A 17629-nucleotide genomic window follows, 5' to 3' on the forward strand; every position below is an offset into this window, starting at 1 on the left:
ACCGTTTTGCTGATTGGTCGCGGTCGCGAGTAATCAGCGATTTTATCGCCAAATTTAAACAAGCTCTCCGGTCCTCACTAACACAGTTCGCTGATTGGTCGCGGCCGCCACCCGCGACCAATCACCGATATTGCCGCCAAATTTAAACACCGTTTTGCTGCTTGGTCGCGGTTGCCGGCCGCGACCAATCAGCGATTTTGGCGGCAAATTTAAGCAACGTTCTGCTGATTGTGCCCGGTCGGCCGCATACATATTCTAGAATACCCGATGCGTTAGAATCGGGCCACCATCTAGTACAGAATAATGGGCCCCACATAGTCCTCCATACAGAATAATGGGCCCACATAGTCCTCCATACAGTATAATGGGCTCACATAGTCCTCCATACAGTATAACGGGCCCCACATAGTCCTCTATACAGTATAATGGGCCCCATACAGTCCTCCATACAGTATAATGGGCCCCACATAGTCCTCCATACAGTATAATGGCCCCACATAGTCCTCCATACAGTATAATGGGCCCCACATAATCCTCTATACAGTATAATGGGCTCCACACAGTCCTCCATACAGAATAATGAGCCCCACATAGTCCTCCATACAGTATAATGGCCCCACATAGTTCTCCATACAGAATGATGGGCCCCACATAGTCTTCCATACAGTATAATTGGCCCCACATAGTTCTCCATACAGAATAATGGGCCCACATAGTCCTCCATACAGTATAATTGGCCCTACATAGTCCTCCATGCAGAATAATGGCCCCACAAAGGGGTGGTGGTTCTGGTGTCATGGGCCAAATAAATCCACCCTGCGGGCTAGATTTAGCCCATGGGCCAGAGTTTGACATGTATGGTCTAAGCCAATCCATATCCATAGCACTAAATGAAATGTGTAGCCCATACTACAGCACAGCCGCGTACATGAACCATTACACCTATTTCTACAGTAATTGGTTATAATGGAAATTATGTGCAAACCGGCAATCAGTCTAATAGAAATCTCCTATTTGTGGGAAAATGTATTGTCCTTCTCAAAAAGGAAGAGTGATAGCGCTGTAAGAAAAGAGTGCCGGAGGGGGCCTGAAATATCTGAAATCTTAGGGGTCCGGGGATGGGTTAATATGGCCCTGAGTGTGATATAGATCACATATGTGCGTGCAAGTGGCAGGAAAAAAACAGTAGTGGAAGCAGAGATGGGAAACTGGGAACTCAATGGCTTGTTTTGGCCCACCACAGTACCAGGCAATCCCCTGGGGGGCCCTACTCATGACCTAATATTAAGCCCCAATGGTTCCTCAGAAGTCAACCCCATTTTGAGCTGGCTATGGTCTTTTTCTCATGGCATGATTCCTAAATAGAGTATTAAACATTGTAATCCCCTTGCTGAAATTCACAGCACACTGTACATATACAGTGCAGGTATCTAGAGCAGGCTCGGGAGCAGAGCCAACTTAATTTATGGCAGATACCAGCTGTGTTACACAGCCAGCACCTGCCTGTAATGGCCATGACTGGAGTTAGCCGCGATCAGTGCAGTTTAGCCATGTAACTGCCATGTCAGTCACTAACGGCAGCATTTGAAGAGATCCTGACAGGCATATTTGACTCTGAAATGCTGCGGGGTTTCAGACAAAAAACATACTTTAAAAGCCGCGATTCGGGCAGCATGAATCACCTGATAGGTTCCTTTTAAAGAGTAATAAACCTATGGCACGAGGATAAAACACGGATGTCATCCATTTACTTAATTTTTCACTGACCCATTGGCGAGTATAATCTGTTCAATAAACCAGACATGTCTTGGGTTTTTGTTTTGCGGACACTTGGTCAGCAAAAAAAAAATGGACAGGTGGACAAGCCTATTGACTGTAAAGGGTATGTGTTCTATCCATGAGAAATGATTGTGTGAATGAGGCATAAGGCCATGTTCATACGTCTAAATTACAGGGTCTGTGTACGGACGGCGATATCCAGACCGGCTGTGAGACCTAAAATGATCAGGAGACCGGTGGCCGGTCTGTAAATCACAGTCTATATACGGACCATGGAACTCGGATGTGTGAAACCAGCGGCGTTTCCGCCAGTGAATTTAGTGTGACAGTGACCCAGACAAGTTAAACAAAACATCCTTTATGGCGAAATACTGCACCCATGAAATTGCTCACCTCCGGATCGCAGCTTGGAATACGTAAATAAAGTCCAGTCCTTGCACCCCTGTAAGGTTGTTGGGTGCTATCGTGGCTCTGGTCTGTGTTAGCTTTACACACCAAGTCATACATCCACAGGTGCAGGTTTAAATGAAAACCGTGTAAGACCCGGACTGGAGGGAGAGATCCGTCCCACTACCATCCTACAGATCTCTCCAAAAATAAAAGCCCAAGGCTATGTTCACACGTTGCGTTTTTGCAGCATTTCTTTAATACTTTTTTTTTAATGCAAATTTTCAGCTGCGTTTTACACTATCCGCAAAGTCAATGAGATTTCAGAGATCTCATGCACACACATTGTTGTTTTTTTCCCTGACTGTTTTGTCAAAGAGCAGCATTTTTCCAAACTGCACAAGTCACTTCTTTCAGCATTTTTCACTCATTGAAAGCAATGGGTAGTGCAAAAATGCAGGTATCAGGTTTTGCTGCGTTTTTTGTGCCCAAACCTGAGGAAGTTGAATAAGGTTTTTTTTTTATGCACTAAACTTTATTAGCATGCACAAGAGACAAATGTATCTGTACCCTGAAAAAAAAACTAAGTAAAAAAATGCACCAAAAACTCAGCAAAAGCTGAAACCAAGATAGCAGGTTTTGCTGCAGAAAAAAAATGCAGCAAAAACGCAACGTATGAACATAGCCCAAGACAGGTTTTCCTAAATTGACTCGGTCAAATATCTGAACCCAGTCCACACTTACTATTATTTCGCTAAGCACATTCTGGGTGATACATAATGGCCCTCACTGTCTCACAGTTTATACATCATTTGTATTTCAAAAAAATTGTGGAATTAAAATATAAGATACCATAAAATCGTCCCGTGTAAACACACACTTATGGAATATAATGTAAGTACATACTATATGTAAATATATATATACGTATATATATATATATATATATATATATATATATACACATTTTTTATCTAAGGCAGAAAAAACGATCATTGGGAGCTTTATAAATGGTCTAAATGAGAAACCTAGTTTTGTTGCCCATAGCAACCAATCACAGTGCAGCTTTCATTTATCCAGGGCACGTTAGGAAATGAAAGCTGCGCTGTGATTGGTTGCTACCTCTGTTGTTGTTCTCAGCTGTTTCTATGGGGCTCAAAATCTATAATTTATACCCAAATTAACCCAGATTAGCCATGAAACCCAAGACCCACTGAAAGTATCATACACGATATATGCAGCCAGATACATCTGTGCCTTATACAGTCAGTCGCTGATTTTATATATCTGCCAGTGGTTACTATAGAAACAGCCGAGAAACTGTGTCAAGTGGATTTTTTCCCGTAATGTAATTATAGGCTTAAGTAGAGATGGCGACTCCTCTCCTCCGATATTATCCCTTCATAAATATTCACAATATCGAATATTTGATGATTTTGCAGCGTTGAGAACCAGGGAGATGCAATATTTGACTTATCTCAGGCTGACATATGGCGCGTTTCAGTCGCAGGCGTAATAATAATAATAGGGCTATTACACCCGGTCAGCTGAGATTAACTCTTTCACTGTGCAGAAGATTACTGGCTCGCTTATCGTAAAGGCTTTGGACGCCCCCCACCATAGGGCATGCGGGGGTTAAGTGGAGGCTGAACGCTTCTATTCCTGTCGGAGTTGTGAATTTGCAGGGTCTCATTCATGCCAATGACATCAGCCGCCTCCCCATGGCAACTAAGAGGCTGTAGTAAAAAATTCCCAGGCAACATTTGAGTCAGAAGGTGCCAAAAAAGAACAGGTTGGACACGGAGTCATTAAAGGGAGGACCGGAATTGTACAGCGAGAGGCGCACCTTTGGAAAGACGGACATATTGCACCAGCTTATGTGATTTTTTTTTTAAGGACAACGCCGAGGAATTGTCCCTTATCGGGGGCTGCGTCTGCTTTGTTCCTCCGTGGAGGGAAGGTGTTGACCTTCGCTTCTCGGTGACGGTCTACAGAGAAGTAACTCAGCAGGTGTTCTGGCTCACAATGAGGAATCCTCTCCGGTTTTCACTCCTGCGCTCTGTTTGGAGAACATTTCCTTGTGTTATTATGGGAATGGCGATTCTACATCCACTATAGTGGATCCAGGACTTCATAGGTCGCAGCCTCCCGGGACACAGGTATCGTGCATCCCGTTAAACACCTTTTCGTACATCCCGTTAAACACCTTTTCGTACATCCCGTTAAACACCTTTTCGTACATTTTGCAGCATGATTTCATTGAATTAGGAAAGGCTGATATTCCTGGAGCACAAAGCATGGTCTAAAACGAGGACAACTGGTATAAATATAATCGTTACAGAAAGACGGGGCTTGTTGTATGCATTGTCATAGCACTTGTGCGGCCGGAGGAGCCCAGCAAGAAAGACAATCTTAGCTGATTGCAGGGATTCGAAATCATCCAAATTTTACAAAAAAATTCAATTTTCAGCAAAGTTGTTCTCCGCGAATTGATTGCTCCTTATTATGCCCTGGGGTCTCTCAAGACTCAAAATCATTCTAAGCGTAAGATGAAAAAAAAGCTAAATACTCACCTCTCCTTTCCCGCCATCCGGTCCTCGGCACCTCTTCTTTTCCCCGTCGAATGTCTTCTCTTCGGCCTCTTCAATCCAGGCCGCAGCTCCACTAGGCCTCAGATGCAAGCCGCGTGGTCACTTGGGTGACGCGAGTCTTAATGGAGTGAAGAAGGCCGAAGAGAATGTGCAAGATAGGGGAAGGAGACAAGAAGAGGCGCCAAGGACCAGGCAGCTGGGACAACAGGACGGGTGAGTATTATTTATTATTTTTTTTAAGAGTTTGGCTGGTTCTCTACGGTGCGAACTGCAAAAAAAAAATCTGTATTCTGGAGAATGCAGATTTTTGTAAAGTTCAAGAAGAATTTATTTCTACTTGAATAACTTAGCTCATCTCTAGTGCCAGCTCATAGGCTATGTTCAGACATCATGTTTTTTTCAGGGTTCATTTTCTGCAGCAAAACCTGATCTCTTGCCAGGAGGTTGTTCAGGATTTTTGTTGTTGTTTTCTTGTATTTTTGCTTTTTTTGGTGCGTTTTTTCAGCGTTTTTTTTTTTTTTTTTTTTACTGTCCTTTTGTCTCTGTTATGTATGTACATAAAGTTCAGTTAAAAAAAAATAATTCTCATTCTGGTCAAATGCTGAAAACTTGACACCTGCGTTTTTAGTGCATTTTTTCAGGTTTTTTTTCCCGCCCTTTACTTCCAATGGGTGAAAAAACGCTGAAAGAAGTGACATGCTCTATTTTGCAAAAAAAACCATGCAAAGCACAAAATCCTGAACAAAAAAAAAACATGATGTGTGCATGAGATTTCTGGAATCTCATAGACTTTGCTGGTACTGCAAAACGCAGCTGAAAATTTGCATAAAAAATGCATCAAAAAAAGCTGAAAAATTATGATGTGTGAACATAGCCTTATACTGTGTCTTGTATGCTGGTACATAGCACAGTATATTTCCCGCGTTGTTTCCTACTGAGCATTGCTGCTGTGATCATTCTCTCATCTGACAACACAGGACGTTGGGGCATCTGTCTGTGCTCAGTAGGTACAGTTAGGAAAAGGATCATTTTCTCTGCCTAAAGATCTAAATGGTATTAATTTTACAGACATATTGTACTAGTATAGTAAAGTATATGTATATATGGAGCATATAAAGTAAAAATTGGAGATTCCCGGGGGGATCATAAGGTTACTAAAAATAGTGGTGTAAAAACAATTCCAATAATCATATTTTTCTAATATTCCTTATAGATGAAGTGACCGCGGGCAAGGCCGCGCATTGGTATCTATAATCTGGCCCAGCAAGATCCCCACACACAGACTCCATCTTGATAACCGTATCTTTACTCGTATACATTTTTAACAGCAAAGAAAAACAATAAATGACAACCGTAAATATGCACAGTAATAACGTGTACTGATAAGCTGACCCTCACTGTCCCTACTCACACGTTACCAGTCCTTTACTCCAGAAGGATGTGTCCCCCGTCGCAGGCCTGTCTGTCTTTGCAGGAGGGCGTCCCAGCCGGAGAAAAAAACAGGAACAGCAAATTACGCTGAAAGGAGGGAATACTTCGGCCTCTCGCCAGAGGACCCGCTTACAGTCTCTCTGATCCGGATAGCAGTTTTGGTGGATCCCTTATGTAGTCCACACTCCAGTAGCAGGGAGTGTAATAGCTGTATCCCTCAGCAGTGAAGAAGCTGGGGAAGGCCCCGAGGATATGGTGTCAGGTAAAAAGAAATCCTGTTGAGAGTCTCTCCTGCGCCACGCACGAGGGCCTGCACACCGTCCTGGCTCTTTTCACAGACCACAGCAGACTCTTCGCGTGCTTTTTCCTGCTTCCCACTTTGGTCACGTGACTCTCTAGGGCCGGACACAGGAGGCTCAGTCTTTTGCTCTGTCATCACACCCTGCGCAGGTGCAACCTCTGGCCACAAGGTGGCAACATCATCCTGTGTAATCACTTCTGTAACAGGCTCTATATCAATAATCACCGAACAGCCAGAGCCTGCCAGCTCACTACACGCCCCCCCACTCAAAGGTTGGCAGTCCCTGTCAACGACCGGCTCCAGGGCGGCGATGGCTGTGGATGTGACAGGGGGCGGCTGGGAAGAAGGCCACACATATTGGTCTCTGTAGGACTGTCCTGGAGGTACCCCTGCAGTGGTCCTTGTTGTCCGCCTAACGGGTTGAATCCCCTCTCTCCTATCAGTCACCCAACTCTCTTTCCCAGTCAACATGTCAGTAGAGGAGGTAATCGGTTCAAGTGCGTCAGTCGGAAGGACAGGGGTAGGCATGCATTCAGTCTCTACATCCCCGGAGTCAGTGTCTCCGACAGTATTAGTGATATCCATCTCTCTAGGTATCACAGTAGGGGAGTCAGGCTGGGAACGGCAGGGGCGCAACATATTACGGTGCAAAGTTTGGATGCTGCCGCTGTCTTCGCCCTGCACTCGATAGACGGGGCCACCGGGGTACGGCTGTCCAATTACTCGATAGACTTCGGTCTCCCACTTGGGCCGGAGTTTCCCTTGCGGCTTTTTTATTCGGACTAGGACCAGTTGACCTACATTCAGTGGGTCTTCTTGTACCGGAAGTGGGTCAGCGTGTACTTGATCCTGAATTTGTCGGCCTACTAGCCGGTAGACAGTCTCCATTCTCTGGCGGTGTGTTTGTAGCCAGGAAGGATAGGTACCACAGGTATCTTCTTCGGAGCTAGACAGTTGCAACTCATGGATGTCTTTGCCTGGACGGCCAAAGAGAAGGGTGTATGGGGTGTATCCGGTGACGGAATGGACCTGATTATTATAGGCCCACAGCAGTTCCGGGAGGAATCGAGGCCAGTCGGGCTTTTTGTCTTCAGCCAAAGTCCGGATCAGTTGTAAGAGGGTCCGGTTAAAGCGTTCACACGCGCCATTCCCTTGTGGATGGTAAGGGGTGGTCCTGGACTTCTTGATTCCATACATCCGTTGGAGTTCTTCAATGACTCGCCCTTCGAAACAAGCCCCCTGATCAGAGTGTAGCCGCTCCGGACACCCGTAGACCCGAACGAATTGCTGACAGATAGCCTGTGCAGCTGATTCAGCAGTCTGATCCTTGGTAGCAACAGCGACAGCGAATTTCGTGAAGTGGTCCACCATCACCAGACAGTACTGGTAGCCATTATTCGCCGTTCCGATCAATAGATAGTCCACCATCAACAGCTCGAGGGGCCTCGACGTCTTAATAGTCTGGATGGGGGCACGCTGCTCCGCGGACTTGTGGAATTCACAGGTACGGCATGCTTGACAGACGTTTTCAACCAACTTACGGAGCCCCGGACAAAAAATGAACTGCTGGGTCCACCGGAGGGTCTTGTCTATGCCGAAGTGGCCGTTCCTTCTGTGAGCTTCGCCCACCATCTCATGGGCCAACTGCACCGGGACGACAATCTGCAAACACTCCTCCAGCATATGGGATAAAAGGGCCCTGCGACACAGGACTCCATCTTTCGCGATCAGCCGATCCCACTGGGCAAGCAGAGCCAAGGCTCCGGTCGATAGTCGGGCTCTCACTTCGGAGGGCGGTTTCTCTTGTTTATTCACATACTGTTTCAGTAAGACGTGCTCGGGATCTCGATCTTGAAGCTTGGCCCATTCTTGCTGGGACAGGGGAGATCCCACTACGGCTTCAATCCCTCCTACCGCATACTGGCGGCTATCTTCTATTTGCTTTGCGAGCCGGGCAAAGTCAGGCATCTCATCTTCCTCCAACTCTTCATCCCGGTCCCCCACTGGCGGGGATGATGTCACTCTAGACAGGCTGTCAGCATTCTGATTCTCATTCCCCGCTCTGTATTTAATTTTGTACTGGAATCTAGAGAGCCTGGCCATCCAGCGCTGTTCCATTGCCCCTAGTTTGGCATTCTCTAGGTGGGCAAGAGGATTGTTGTCCGTCATGACCAGCACTTCCGCTCCTGTCAGATAGCCAGCAAATTTCTCCGTCATAGCCCAAGTCAGAGCCAGGAGTTCCAAGCGGAAGGAGCTGTAATTGACGGGATTCTTTTCGGTGTCACGGAGAGACCTACTGGCATAGGCTATCACGCGTTCTTTATTATCTTGAACTTGAGAGAGGACCGCCCCTAGACCTTGAAGGCTGGCGTCGGTGTGCAACTGAAACGGTAATGTGTAGTCTGCATATGCCAGAACAGGGGGTGATGCTAGAGCAGCCTTAAGTGCCTGAAAGGATTTTTCTCGGTCAGGCCCCCAACTGATGCGTCATCCTCTGGGGCTGTTCGCGGTCCCTCGGAGAACCTCATGCAGTGGTTCAGCAAGCCGAGCAAAGTCCTTGACAAACCGACGGTAGTAGCCTGCTAGCCCCAGAAAAGCCCGGACTTCTTTGACGGTAGTTGGCTGCGGCCACTCTTGAACGGCTGCTATCTTCTCCGGAGAGGGCTGGACGCCTTCGGCCGAGATCCGGTGGCCCAAGTAGTCGATTTCCTGCTGGAACAGACGGCACTTGCTGGGCTTCAACTTCAAGCCGTGTCTCCTCAAGCGCTGGAACACTTGGCCAAGCTTGTGAAGATGATCCTCAAAGGTGGCGGAGTATACCACGATGTCGTCAAGGTATATCAGCGTAAACTCAAAGTTGAAGTCCCCCAGACAGCGTTCCATTAGTCTCTGAAAGGTCCCCGGTGCGTTATTCAAGCCGAACGGCATCCGGTCGAACTCATACAGGCCCATGGGAAGGATGAAGGCGGTCTTTTCCCTGTCCTTCTCACTCATTGGAACCTGCCAATATCCACTGGCCAGGTCTAGGGACGAAAAATATTTGGCCTTCTTCAGGGCGGTCAGTGACTCTTCGATCCGAGGAAGTGGATATGAGTCCCGGATAGTGCAAGCGTTCAGCCTACGGTAGTCCACGCAAAACCTTAGGGAACCATCTTTCTTCTTGACTATCACCACGGGTGCAGCCCACGGGCTCTGGCTTTCACGTACCACTCCGGCGCGTAGCATGGATTCTAACAGGCTTTTCACCTCCTGGTATTGCTGAGGTGGTATCTGCCGGTACCTCTCGCGGATGGGGGGGTATCGCCCGTGGGTATCTCGTGCTGGATACTGGTGGTACACCCAAAGTCTGTGTCATGCTTTGCAAAGGAGTCTTGGTGTTCCCGCAGGAGTTCCTCCACTTGAGACACTTCTTGTTTGGTGTACTGAGACGTGTCTAGCTGCACTTTTTCCCGTAGTTTTCGCCCAATGTCTTCATCGTCTACTTGAGCGTTTATGGCTGAGACGGTTACCGTCCAGTCGCCTTCTGTAGACGGGGTGAATTCTAGGGGCCCAATGGGATTCACTTCCGTGGGTAGAGCATATACCCGGGCAAGTTGAGTGCCGGCTTCAAGGGCTAGGCCTACGTCTGCGGTGTTGTTTAGCCTGACAGGGACTCTCCCTTTCCTCACGACGGCTAGAGTGCGAGCAACTAGTGGGTTTAGCTTACCCCCACTTGGGGTCCTCGGCTCGATCAACACTTCAACCCCCTCAAGTTGTCGGTGGGTGTTAAGGGGTAAGGAAATGACTGTCTCTTTTTCAGCGGGCAAAGTAATCCGGGTACGGCGTGGCACCGTAATGGCGGCTAGGGGAAGTTGTTCCTCTGCCATCTGTTGAAGTCCAACGGTCCGGATTACGCGCTGGAACGCCAGACGAGTAGGCTTATGTTTGGTGACTTTCTGCCAGTATTTGGGTCCTTTTCTTGTCAACAGCATAAGATCCAGGTCTTTCAAAATGTTCATTCCAACTATCACTGGGGTCTCGGAGCCGAAACCTTCCTTGACGATGACAATCCCTAAGTCCTGTCCGCAGGCCTTTGTGTCCATCCAAGCAACTCCGGTCACTGGAATGGGTATATTATTAGCCGCAATAATCTTAATGGCGGTGTCTGGGTCACGAGCAGTTCTTGGTTTGAGGTAATTTTCGTAAAACTGTTCAGAGATCGTGGTCACTTGTGACCCAGTGTCCATCAGTCCCTGTACGGCAATTCCCTCCAGGACAACGTCAAGTGTCGGGCTATTCGAGGCAAGAGCACTCCGCCATCGGCTCTGTTTTTCCACACCCCTCTCCTTGGCCTCCCCTGCTGCGCGAGCCTCAGCTGCAGGGGTGTCTAGTTTAACGGCGACCATTGTGGTGAGGCCCGGCGTGGTAGCTCTGCTTGTGGATATGGCTGGGGTTCAATTCGCTGGTCTGATCGAAATTTCCTTCGCTGGGGTGACTGAGGGTTTGTTCGTTGTGCGACGGAGGCTGTTGCGGAGGGAAGTGTTGAGGACAACGATTTGCCCTATGGCGAGGATCACCGCATGACCAACACTGTCCCACGGGACGACTAGGCTGTCTTCGCTGGTCTCCCTGTCGGTCTAATGTTAACTGTAATACCTGTTTCTGTAAGTCTGCTACCATCTGTTTCAGGTCTTCCGTGTCACTGTTCGGATTTTTAATGTCAGATATGGATCCGCACGCAGCACCTTGAATCCCCACATCCATGACGGGTCCCCTTGAACGTTCTATGGCTTCCTGTTTGACTTCAGCAAAAGTAAGAGCCGGCATCATCCGGATCAAGTCCTGTAACGTGCGGTTAAGATACTGGTCTCTCAGTCCTATTACAAATTGGTCTCTCAGTACCAGGTCACGAGAAGCCATACCAGCTAGTTGCTCCCCTTTTCCACAGGTTTGTTCAAGGAGTACCTGAAGGGCGTTCGCATATTGGGGAATATCCTCCCATTCAAGCTGCGACCGTCTAAAGAACATGTGTCGCAGTGTTCCCTGGTATGTGGTCGGCCCATAGGTGTTCTCCAGCACCCGCACCAAATCATCTACTGTACGCTGGCCCCTGACCGTCTCCAGTCTGACTGTCGTCCATGCCTCCCCCTCTAGCGTCAGTACCGCCATTTCTGCCAAGGTCTTAGGGTCAATATTATACATATCCCCCAGTATCCGGACTTGTTCCGCCCACTCTGGTACAGGGTAGTTTCGTCCGCCAAATTTCCTGACCTGATTCACAATAGACACCGGCGGGGCTTTCTGACTGTACACGTGGCCTGGGTGGGAATCCTGTTGGTCACAGATCCTGCCGACTACGCCAGATGAAGTGACCGCGGGCAAGGCCGCGCATTGGTATCTATGATCTGGCCCAGCAAGATCCCCACACACAGACTCTATCTTGATAACCGTATCTTTACTCGTATACATTTTTAACAGCAAAGAAAAACAATAAATGACAACTGTAAATATTCACAGTAATAACGTGTACTGATAAGCTGACCCTCACTGTCCCTACTCCCACGTTACCAGTCCTTTACTCCAGAAGGATGTGTCCCCCGTCGCAGGCCTGTCTGTCTTTGCAGGAGGGCGTCCCAGCCGGAAAAAAAACAGGAACAGCAGAATTACGCTGAAAGGAGGGAATACTTCGGCCTCTCGCCAGAGGACCCGCTTACAGTCTCTCTGATCCGGATAGCAGCTTTGGTGGATCCCTTATGTAGTCCACACTCCAGTAGCAGGGAGTGTAATAGCTGTATCCCTCAGCAGTGAAGAAGCTGGGGAAGGCCCCGAGGATATGGTGTCAGGTAAAAGAAATCCCGTTGAGAGTCTCTCCTGCGCCACGCACGAGGGCCTGCACACAGTCCTGGCTCTTTTCACAGCCCACAGCAAACTCCTCGCGCGCTTTTTTCTGCTTCCCACTTTGGTCACGTGACTCTCTAGGGCCGGACACAGGAGGCTCAATCTTTTGCTCTGTCATCACACCCTGCGCAGGTGCAACCTCTGGCCACAAGGTGGCAACATCATCCTGTGTAATCACTTCTGTAACAGACTCTATATCAATAATCACAGAACAGCCAGAGCCGGCCAGCTCACTACACAAATATAAACTTCATAAACCAGTGAATAACAAACATTTTTGGCATCTCTGCAATCGTAAAAATCCATTATATTACATTTTTTATGGCTAGTAATGGGTACAAAAATGGGAAGGTGAAAGGAAAAAAAAAGAAAATAATGCTGCCTGGACAAGTACATCACAAATTTGTTTATGGATGTTTTATGTTTATGTGCATATTTTATGTCTGCTCGAGTGCATGTGTGTAATGTGTATATGCATGCGTAATTTGTAAGTGAGTGTGTATATTTTATATATGCGTGTCCAATGTAAACATGCATATGTATAAGCAGGTGGGGTTTGGTGGTGTATGTGTGTGGGGGGCAGACATACTGCACAGGAGCTCTTTGCTGTTAGTGTCCACCCCTCGTCACGTGTATATATACAGTAGATATATACACTATATTCATTGGCGTGTATTCATTGTGGCAGTATACTCCATGAAAATTGGCAATCATCATGGCATACAGATGACTGCCAGACACTTCACTCTGTATATTAGTTTCCTAGTATGCATGTCATGTGATATTTTGAGGCGTATACCTGCCTGCATTGTGCTATTTCGTGTGAGCAACCTTATTGATCCATGACCCCTCTGACATATACACAGTACTGGTCAAAAGTTTGGATACACCTGTTTATGCAATGCTTTTTCAAATGTGCACACTATAATTTCAGACTGAAGGCAGCAAAACCACGACAGAGCACATATGAAAACAAGGAGGAAAGAAACATTTGTGAAAAATAAAAACAGAATAGGTGATAGTCTCTAGGTTCCTCAAAGTAGCCCTCTTGTACTCTTGTGACAACTTTATACCACCCTTGGCATTCTTTCAAGCAGCTTCATCAGGTCATCACTTAGAATGGCTTCGAACAGTCTTGAAGAGGTCCCAAAGTACTTATTTGCTGCTTTCCCTTCACTCATTCCAAACTATCTCAGTTGGTTTGAAGTTGGGAAATTGTGTAGGTCATGTCATCTGATGCAGCTTTCCATCCTTTTCCATCTTGGTCATAAAGCCTCTACATGTAATTGTCCTGATGCATCACAAATTATGGCTCCACTAAGTGAAAACCAGATGCGCTTTGAATTTGCAACAAATTACCAACAGAGTCACCAGCAAAGCTTCCCACACCATCACACCCTTGTGCTTCATAGTGGGCACCACACATGTAGAAACCATCCACTCACCTTCTCTGGAACTCGAAAAGATATGGCATTTGGTACAAAAAAAATCAGAACTTTTTACCCAAAGCCCAGTACAGATTTCCACTTATCTAATGTACAGTCCTTGTGTTTCTTGGCCCAGACAAGTGTTTTCATCTTGTTTGTGGTCATCAGTACTGGCTTCAGACCCAGATTGCTAATCGGGCGCACTGGGCATTTTCCCAGTGGGCCGCAGATGTGTGCATCGTAGTGGGCAGCGGGGCCTGCTAATCCGGCCACTGGCCTCTTAAATCTGGAGGCACAGCCGGGATTAGGAGTGCACAGCTTGCGCACGCAGGGTCCAGTATTTGAACCGCTGCGTGACGTTGTTGTTATGTTCTGCAACTTAGAACTAATGAATAGGAGGGAAAAGCTGTCCCTGCGCTGAGACTCAGCTTTACCCTACGCTGGGGTGGGTGCCCTATTCCTTATGAATAGGCCCACTGAAACTCCTGCACTGAACTCAAACGAAGACCTGTAGGTAAGGGAAAGGGGTCCCTAAAAGATCTAACGAATGGGAGCAAAAGCAGGAGACCTCCTAATAGAAAAGTTAGTTGCAGAAACGAAAATTAAAGGAAACAAAACTGGTGAAACAAGAAGTCCCAGGATAACAATAGTCCAAAGCAAGAAGAACTAAACCAGGCTACTTAGCCAGAGCATGAGCGTTACAACACTGATGTCCAGCAGGGAATGGGGGCCAGGTGCTGGGTAATAAAGAGTGCAGAGATCAAGTGACCAAGAAACCCAGCACCAGAGGAAAAGACTAGAAGCCAGCAAACCACAACAAGATAGCCGATAGTAAAACAACATAGATTCTGACAGTTGTCATGTCAGTGTTTTCTGTGGGAGGAGAGAGCGCGCTCCTCTCTCCCGCCTTTACAACGCCGACTGCAGCTGTTGGTGTAGCGCAGCGGCGTACCGAATTAGGAAGAGGATCTCTGCAGTTCTGCTCCTACCTGGCGTGAGTACTGTGGCATGATGATGTATGCTGTTGTTTAGCCATTGAAAAACTTGTTTCTGGTACCTGGGGGGAGGGGGTGGTTGGGGGCTTACATATGGGACTGGGGGCTAATCTCTAGGGCTGGGGGTTGACCTCTGGGGCTGACCTCTGGGGCTGGGGGCTTACTTATGGGACTGGGGGCTGACCTCTGGGGATGGAGGCTTACTTATGGGACTGGGGGCTGACCTCTGGGGCTGGGGGCTTACTTATGGGGCTTACTTTTGGTGGCTGGGGGCTGACCTCTGCGCCTGGGGCCTAACTGCTTATTTCTGGGGCTGGGGACTTACTTATGGGTCTGGGGGCTGACCTCTGGGGCTGGAGGCTTACTAATGGGACTGGGGGCTGACCTCTGGGGCTAGGGGCTGACCTCTGGGGCTAGGGGCTGACCTCTGGGGCTGGGGGCTGACAGCTGACTTCGGGGGCTGACTGATGTGTTTGTGGGCCTGTGATACATATTCAACAGTCGCGGTGTCTCCTATGTGATGTATTTGTGTCTCCTGCAATGTGTGCATCATAATATAGTATAATGCGGTCTTAATTATAATGTAGAGTAGTGTATATATAATGTAGACATGTTTATATAGTATGTGCTGTGTACATAGTGTAGTATATAGTATGGAATCCACACTATATACACTAGCACATCCATACACTATATAATATATAGTATATACACAGCTCCACTCTATATTCTTTTGCACAGTATATAGTGTGGAGCTGGGTATATAATTGATTGTAGAATATATTGTGGAGCTGTGTATGATGTGTATACTTCTCCTGCCCTGTATACATGGTGTCATTTTCAGTATCTGCTCTTATTATGTTTGCGTGTGTGTATATATACATACATACACGCATAATATAATAATATATACTGTACATCTCAACACTCTGATTAATTGTCAAAAAAAGTGTCTTTATTAGCCCATGTGGTAATGTTTCGGATTCATAACAGAACATTTCTGTTATGGAACCAAAATGTCGTCACATGGGCTGGCTTCTGTGGGGTACAAATGTATATATACACTGCACAGTACCACTCCTCCTGTCCTGTATATATACACTGCACAGTACCACTCCTGTCCTGTATATATACACTGCACAGTACCACTCTTCCTGTCCTGTATATATACACTGCACAGTACCAATCCTCCTGTCCTGTATATATACACTGCACAGTACCTCTTCTCCTGTTCTGTATACTGGGTGTAATTCTCAGTATCTGTATTATTCTGTATATATACACTGCACAGTACCACTCCTTCTGTCCTGTGTGTGTGTGTGTATATATATATATATATGTATATATATATATATATACACACACACATACATACACACACTACACAGTACCACTTCTTGCTTCCTGTATGTATGTATATATATATATATATATATATATATATATATATATATATATATATATATATATATATACACTGCACAGTACCACATTTCGTGTCCTGTTGTCGGAGAGGCAACATTACACTGTGGGGGGTAATATTGGTTTATTATTTTCAATATTCCTATGGGAAAATAAGAATAAATATTGGAAAACCCGTTTAAACGGATCATCCCAAGTAATCCCCTATCCTGAGAACTTTCCAATCACTGGGGGTCCGACCACTGAGACCCCCATGATCCTGGGATCCAGAGCTCTGAAGAGCACCATGTAAGTGGGGCTATGGTGGATCATACACACTGCTGCGCCATTCACATGTGGCTCATCAAATAACTCCTTAAAGGAAGTGATGAGGGGCACGCCAAAGTATAGCTAAATTTACTGACCGGTGGTACTGAGTGTTATAGTATGTGGGCTGGTGGGGTTTGTGTGGCAGGGCTGCTTTTTTGTCCCAGTCTGGCCCTGACTGGCTTGTTTGTATACGTTCGACCTTAAAGGCCTGATTCTTGCTGTCTCCACTGAACTGTTGATGTTGAGATGTGTTTGCTACTTGATGTCTGTGCATTATTTATGAGGGTTGTTATCTGAGATGCTTTCAATTTGTGTTTTCTGACACTGGTAACTTTGATTAACTTATCCTCTGCAGCAGAGGTAATTCTTGTTCTTCTATTCCTGAGGAGGTCCTCGTGAGAGACAATTTTATCACCACGATTGATGGTTTTCATGACTTCACTTGAGGATAGCTTCAAGGCCATAGCAATTTTCCGGATTGACAGATCTTTATGTCTTAAAATAATGATAGACTGTCACCTCTCTACCTAGTGGAGTGTTTTTTTGCCATATTATGGCTTAGAACAGTTGTGGAATAGGGCACAGCCCTGGAACTGTGTACCAACACTGTCTACAAAACATACCTGATTAGACACTATTTCTGAAGGCCTTTGATTTAAAAAATAAACTCTTGGAAAGGCATACCTGTAAATTGGGAGCCATTCCAGGGGACGACCTGATGAAGCTGCACGAGAGAATCCCAAGGGGGATGTAAAGCTGTCATCAGCGTAAAGCAAAACAGGGTACTTTGGGGAATCTAAGGTGTAGCACATATCCTGGTTTGGTGCAGATGTGCTTCTTAACTCCTTGTTTCCATATGTGTTTCTTTGTGGTTTTGCTGCCTTCAGTCTGAATCTACAATGTGCACATCCCAACAAGCGCAAGGAAAACCATTGCTTGAACAGGTGCGTCCAAACTTTGTCATTTAAAGGAATATTCATGCAAATCTTTTTGAAGGTCCGGACACATGGCATCAAAGAACACCCCATGTCATGCATGACCCCTCAAGCCTTGTACGAGTGTATCAGTGTGTAAGCAGAATATGAGGCAGCAAGTAGATTTGTGGCCTAC

The 17629-nt window shown here is 46.6% G+C and overlaps 1 protein-coding gene across 2 annotated transcripts in view; it reads left to right on the forward strand.

Annotated features, from left to right (window-relative positions):
- Positions 1–3515: 3515 nt before the first annotated feature.
- PAK6 (p21 (RAC1) activated kinase 6) overlaps positions 3516–17629 on the forward strand; it is a 97213-nt gene continuing 83099 nt past the window's right edge. For both annotated transcript variants that reach the window (XM_073639191.1, XM_073639189.1), the window contains exon 1: positions 3516–4325. The gene's annotated coding sequence lies outside the window, so the exon portion shown is untranslated. The remainder of the gene's footprint in view (positions 4326–17629) is intronic.

The sequence above is a fragment of the Phyllobates terribilis genome, unplaced genomic scaffold, assembly GCF_046119375.1.
Source record: "Phyllobates terribilis strain yellow unplaced genomic scaffold, ASM4611937v1 Scaffold_7__3_contigs__length_470593459, whole genome shotgun sequence".
NCBI lineage: Eukaryota > Metazoa > Chordata > Amphibia > Anura > Dendrobatidae > Phyllobates > Phyllobates terribilis.